Genomic DNA, 6,000 nt, shown 5'->3' with positions numbered 1-6,000 from the left:
GTCATAGTATAGTAAGGCGTTTTTTTCGGCCAAAAAAAGTCAAAATTTTTTTGGACCTCAAAATGTCATAAAAAACGTCATAGTATAGTAAGGCTTTTTTTCGGTCAAAAAAAGTCAAAATTTTTTTGGACCTCAAAATGTCATAAAAAACGTCATAGTATAGTAAGGCGTTTTTTTCGGCCAAAAAAAGTCAAAATTTTTTTGGACCTCAAAATGTCATAAAAAACGTCATAGTATAGTAAGGCGTTTTTTTCGGCCAAAAAAAGTCAAAATTTTTTTGGACCTCAAAATGTCATAAAAAACGTCATAGTATAGTAAGGCGTTTTTTTCGGCCAAAAAAAGTCAAAATTTTTTTTGGACCTCAAAATGTCATAAAAAACGACATAGTATAGTAAGGCGTTTTTTTCGGCCAAAAAAAGTCAAAATTTTTTTGGACCTCAAAATGTCATAAAAAACGTCATAGTATAGTAAGGCGTCAAAATTGGCCAAAAAAAGTCAAAATTTTTTTGGACCTCAAAATGTCATAAAAAACGTCATAGTATAGTAAGGCGTCAAAATCGGCCAAAAAAAGTCAAAATTTTTTTGGACCTCAAAATGTCATAAAAAACGTCATAGTATAGTAAGGCGTTTTTTTCGGCCAAAAAAAGTCAAAATTTTTTTGGACCTCAAAATGTCATAAAAAACGTCATAGTATAGTAAGGCGTCAAAATCGGCCAAAAAAAGTCAAAATTTTTTTGGACCTCAAAATGTCATAAAAAACGTCATAGTATAGTAAGGCGTTTTTTTCAGCCAAAAAAAGTCAAAATTTTTTTGGACCTCAAAATGTCATAAAAAACGTCATAGTATAGTAAGTCGTCAAAATCGGCCAAAAAAAGTCAAAATTTTTTTGGACCTCAAAATGTCATAAAAAACGTCATAGTATAGTAAGGCGTTTTTTTCGGTCAAAAAAAGTCAAAATTTTTTTGGACCTCAAAATGTCATAAAAAACGTCATAGTATAGTAAGGCGTTTTTTTCGGTCAAAAAAAGTCAAAATTTTTTTGGACCTCAAAATGTCATGAAAAACGTCATAGTATAGTAAGGCGTCAAAATCGGCCAAAAAAAGTCAAAATTTTTTTTGACCTCAAAATGTCATGAAAAACGTCATAGTATAGTAAGGCGTTTTTTTCGGCCCAAAAAAGTCAAAATTTTTTTGGACCTCAAAATGTCATAAAAAACGTCATAGTATAGTAAGGCGTTTTTTTCGGCCAAAAAAAGTCAAAATTTTTTTGGACCTCAAAATGTCATAAAAAACGTCAGAGTATAGTAAGGCGTCAAAATCGGCCAAAAAAAGTCAAAATTTTTTTGGACCTCAAAATGTCATAAAAAACGTCATAGTATAGTAAGGCGTTTTTTTCGGCCAAAAAAAGTCAAAATTTTTTTGGACCTCAAAATGTCATAAAAAACGTCATAGTATAGTAAGGCATCAAAATTGGCCAAAAAAAGTCAAAATTTTTTTGGACCTCAAAATGTCATAAAAAACGTCATAGTATAGTAAGGCGTCAAAATCGGCCAAAAAAAGTCAAAATTTTTTTGGACCTCAAAATGTCATAAAAAACGTCATAGTATAGTAAGGCGTTTTTTTCGGCCAAAAAAAGTCAAAATTTTTTTGGACCTCAAAATGTCATAAAAAACGTCATAGTATAGTAAGGCGTCAAAATCGGCCAAAAAAAGTCAAAAAATTTTTGGACCTCAAAATGTCATAAAAAACGTCATAGTATAGTAAGGCGTTTTTTTCAGCCAAAAAAAGTCAAAATTTTTTTGGACCTCAAAATGTCATAAAAAACGTCATAGTATAGTAAGTCGTCAAAATCGGCCAAAAAAAGTCAAAATTTTTTTGGACCTCAAAATGTCATAAAAAACGTCATAGTATAGTAAGTCGTCAAAATCGGCCAAAAAAAGTCAAAATTTTTTTGGACCTCAAAATGTCATAAAAAACGTCATAGTATAGTAAGGCGTTTTTTTCGGTCAAAAAAAGTCAAAATTTTTTTGGACCTCAAAATGTCATAAAAAACGTCATAGTATAGTAAGGCGTTTTTTTCGGTCAAAAAAAGTCAAAATTTTTTTGGACCTCAAAATGTCATGAAAAACGTCATAGTATAGTAAGGCGTCAAAATCGGCCAAAAAAAGTCAAAATTTTTTTTGACCTCAAAATGTCATGAAAAACGTCATAGTATAGTAAGGCGTTTTTTTTCGGCCCAAAAAAGTCAAAATTTTTTTGGACCTCAAAATGTCATGAAAAACGTCATAGTATAGTAAGGCGTTTTTTTCGGCCCAAAAAAGTCAAAATTTTTTTGGACCTCAAAATGTCATAAAAAACGTCATAGTATAGTAAGGCGTTTTTTTCGGCCAAAAAAAGTCAAAATTTTTTTGGACCTCAAAATGTCATAAAAAACGTCAGAGTATAGTAAGGCGTTTTTTTCGGCCAAAAAAAGTCAAAATTTTTTTGGACCTCAAAATGTCATAAAAAACGTCATAGTATAGTAAGGCGTCAAAATCGGCCAAAAAAAGTCAAAATTTTTTTGGACCTCAAAATGTCATAAAAAACGTCATAGTATAGTAAGGCGTCAAAATCGGCCAAAAAAAGTCAAAATTTTTTTGGACCTCAAAATGTCATAAAAAACGTCATAGTATAGTAAGGCGTTTTTTTCAGCCAAAAAAAGTCAAAATTTTTTTGGACCTCAAAATGTCATAAAAAACGTCATAGTATAGTAAGGCGTTTTTTTCGGTCAAAAAAAGTCAAAATTTTTTTGGACCTCAAAATGTCATAAAAAACGTCATAGTATAGTAAGGCGTTTTTTTCGGTCAAAAAAAGTCAAAATTTTTTTGGACCTCAAAATGTCATGAAAAACGTCATAGTATAGTAAGGCGTCAAAATCGGCCAAAAAAAGTCAAAATTTTTTTTGACCTCAAAATGTCATGAAAAACGTCATAGTATAGTAAGGCGTTTTTTTCGGCCCAAAAAAGTCAAAATTTTTTTGGACCTCAAAATGTCATAAAAAACGTCATAGTATAGTAAGGCGTTTTTTTCGGCCAAAAAAAGTCAAAATTTTTTTGGACCTCAAAATGTCATAAAAAACGTCAGAGTATAGTAAGGCGTCAAAATCGGCCAAAAAAAGTCAAAATTTTTTTGGACCTCAAAATGTCATAAAAAACGTCATAGTATAGTAAGGCGTTTTTTTCGGCCAAAAAAAGTCAAAATTTTTTTGGACCTCAAAATGTCATAAAAAACGTCATAGTATAGTAAGGCGTCAAAATTGGCCAAAAAAAGTCAAAATTTTTTTGGACCTCAAAATGTCATAAAAAACGTCATAGTATAGTAAGGCGTCAAAATCGGCCAAAAAAAGTCAAAATTTTTTTGGACCTCAAAATGTCATAAAAAACGTCGTAGTATAGTAAGGCGTTTTTTTCGGCCAAAAAAAGTCAAAATTTTTTTGGACCTCAAAATGTCATAAAAAACGTCATAGTATAGTAAGGCGTCAAAATCGGCCAAAAAAAGTCAAAAATTTTTTGGACCTCAAAATGTCATAAAAAACGTCATAGTATAGTAAGGCGTTTTTTTCGGCCCAAAAAAGTCAAAATTTTTTTGGACCTCAAAATGTCATAAAAAACGTCATAGTATAGTAAGTCGTCAAAATCGGCCAAAAAAAGTCAAAATTTTTTTGGACCTCAAAATGTCATAAAAAACGTCATAGTATAGTAAGGCGTTTTTTTCGGTCAAAAAAAGTCAAAATTTTTTTGGACCTCAAAATGTCATAAAAAACGTCATAGTATAGTAAGGCGTTTTTTTCGGTCAAAAAAAGTCAAAATTTTTTTGGACCTCAAAATGTCATGAAAAACGTCATAGTATAGTAAGGCGTCAAAATCGGCCAAAAAAAGTCAAAATTTTTTTGGACCTCAAAATGTCATGAAAAACGTCATAGTATAGTAAGGCGTTTTTTTCGGCCCAAAAAAGTCAAAATTTTTTTGGACCTCAAAATGTCATAAAAAACGTCATAGTATAGTAAGGCGTTTTTTTCGGCCAAAAAAAGTCAAAATTTTTTTGGACCTCAAAATGTCATAAAAAACGTCAGAGTATAGTAAGGCGTCAAAATCGGCCAAAAAAAGTCAAAATTTTTTTGGACCTCAAAATGTCATAAAAAACGTCATAGTATAGTAAGGCGTTTTTTTCGGCCAAAAAAAGTCAAAATTTTTTTGGACCTCAAAATGTCATAAAAAACGTCATAGTATAGTAAGGCGTCAAAATTGGCCAAAAAAAGTCAAAATTTTTTTGGACCTCAAAATGTCATAAAAAACGTCATAGTATAGTAAGGCGTCAAAATCGGCCAAAAAAAGTCAAAATTTTTTTGGACCTCAAAATGTCATAAAAAACGTCGTAGTATAGTAAGGCGTTTTTTTCGGCCAAAAAAAGTCAAAATTTTTTTGGACCTCAAAATGTCATAAAAAACGTCATAGTATAGTAAGGCGTCAAAATCGGCCAAAAAAAGTCAAAAATTTTTTGGACCTCAAAATGTCATAAAAAACGTCATAGTATAGTAAGGCGTTTTTTTCGGCCCAAAAAAGTCAAAATTTTTTTGGACCTCAAAATGTCATAAAAAACGTCATAGTATAGTAAGGCGTTTTTTTCGGTCAAAAAAAGTCAAAATTTTTTTGGACCTCAAAATGTCATAAAAAACGTCATAGTATAGTAAGGCGTTTTTTTCGGTCAAAAAAAGTCAAAATTTTTTTGGACCTCAAAATGTCATGAAAAACGTCATAGTATAGTAAGGCGTCAAAATCGGCCAAAAAAAGTCAAAATTTTTTTTGACCTCAAAATGTCATGAAAAACGTCATAGTATAGTAAGGCGTTTTTTTCGGCCCAAAAAAGTCAAAATTTTTTTGGACCTCAAAATGTCATGAAAAACGTCATAGTATAGTAAGGCGTTTTTTTCGGCCCAAAAAAGTCAAAATTTTTTTGGACCTCAAAATGTCATAAAAAACGTCATAGTATAGTAAGGCGTTTTTTTCGGCCAAAAAAAGTCAAAATTTTTTTGGACCTCAAAATGTCATAAAAAACGTCAGAGTATAGTAAGGCGTTTTTTTCGGCCAAAAAAAGTCAAAATTTTTTTGGACCTCAAAATGTCATAAAAAACGTCATAGTATAGTAAGGCGTTTTTTTCGGTCAAAAAAAGTCAAAATTTTTTTGGACCTCAAAATGTCATAAAAAACGTCATAGTATAGTAAGGCGTTTTTTTCGGTCAAAAAAAGTCAAAATTTTTTTGGACCTCAAAATGTCATGAAAAACGTCATAGTATAGTAAGGCGTCAAAATCGGCCAAAAAAAGTCAAAATTTTTTTTGACCTCAAAATGTCATGAAAAACGTCATAGTATAGTAAGGCGTTTTTTTCGGCCCAAAAAAGTCAAAATTTTTTTGGACCTCAAAATGTCATGAAAAACGTCATAGTATAGTAAGGCGTTTTTTTCGGCCCAAAAAAGTCAAAATTTTTTTGGACCTCAAAATGTCATAAAAAACGTCATAGTATAGTAAGGCGTTTTTTTCGGCCAAAAAAAGTCAAAATTTTTTTGGACCTCAAAATGTCATAAAAAACGTCAGAGTATAGTAAGGCGTTTTTTTCGGCCAAAAAAAGTCAAAATTTTTTTGGACCTCAAAATGTCATAAAAAACGTCATAGTATAGTAAGGCGTCAAAATCGGCCAAAAAAAGTCAAAATTTTTTTGGACCTCAAAATGTCATAAAAAACGTCATAGTATAGTAAGGCGTTTTTTTCAGCCAAAAAAAGTCAAAATTTTTTTGGACCTCAAAATGTCATAAAAAACGTCATAGTATAGTAAGGCGTTTTTTTCGGTCAAAAAAAGTCAAAATTTTTTTGGACCTCAAAATGTCATGAAAAACGTCATAGTATAGTAAGGCGTCAAAATCGGCCAAAAAAAGTCAAAATTTTTTTTGACCTCAAAATGTCATGA

This window comes from Toxotes jaculatrix, chromosome 19 (genome assembly GCF_017976425.1).
Source record: "Toxotes jaculatrix isolate fToxJac2 chromosome 19, fToxJac2.pri, whole genome shotgun sequence".
NCBI lineage: Eukaryota > Metazoa > Chordata > Actinopteri > Toxotidae > Toxotes > Toxotes jaculatrix.
Note: the sequence above shows the minus strand (reverse complement) of the source record.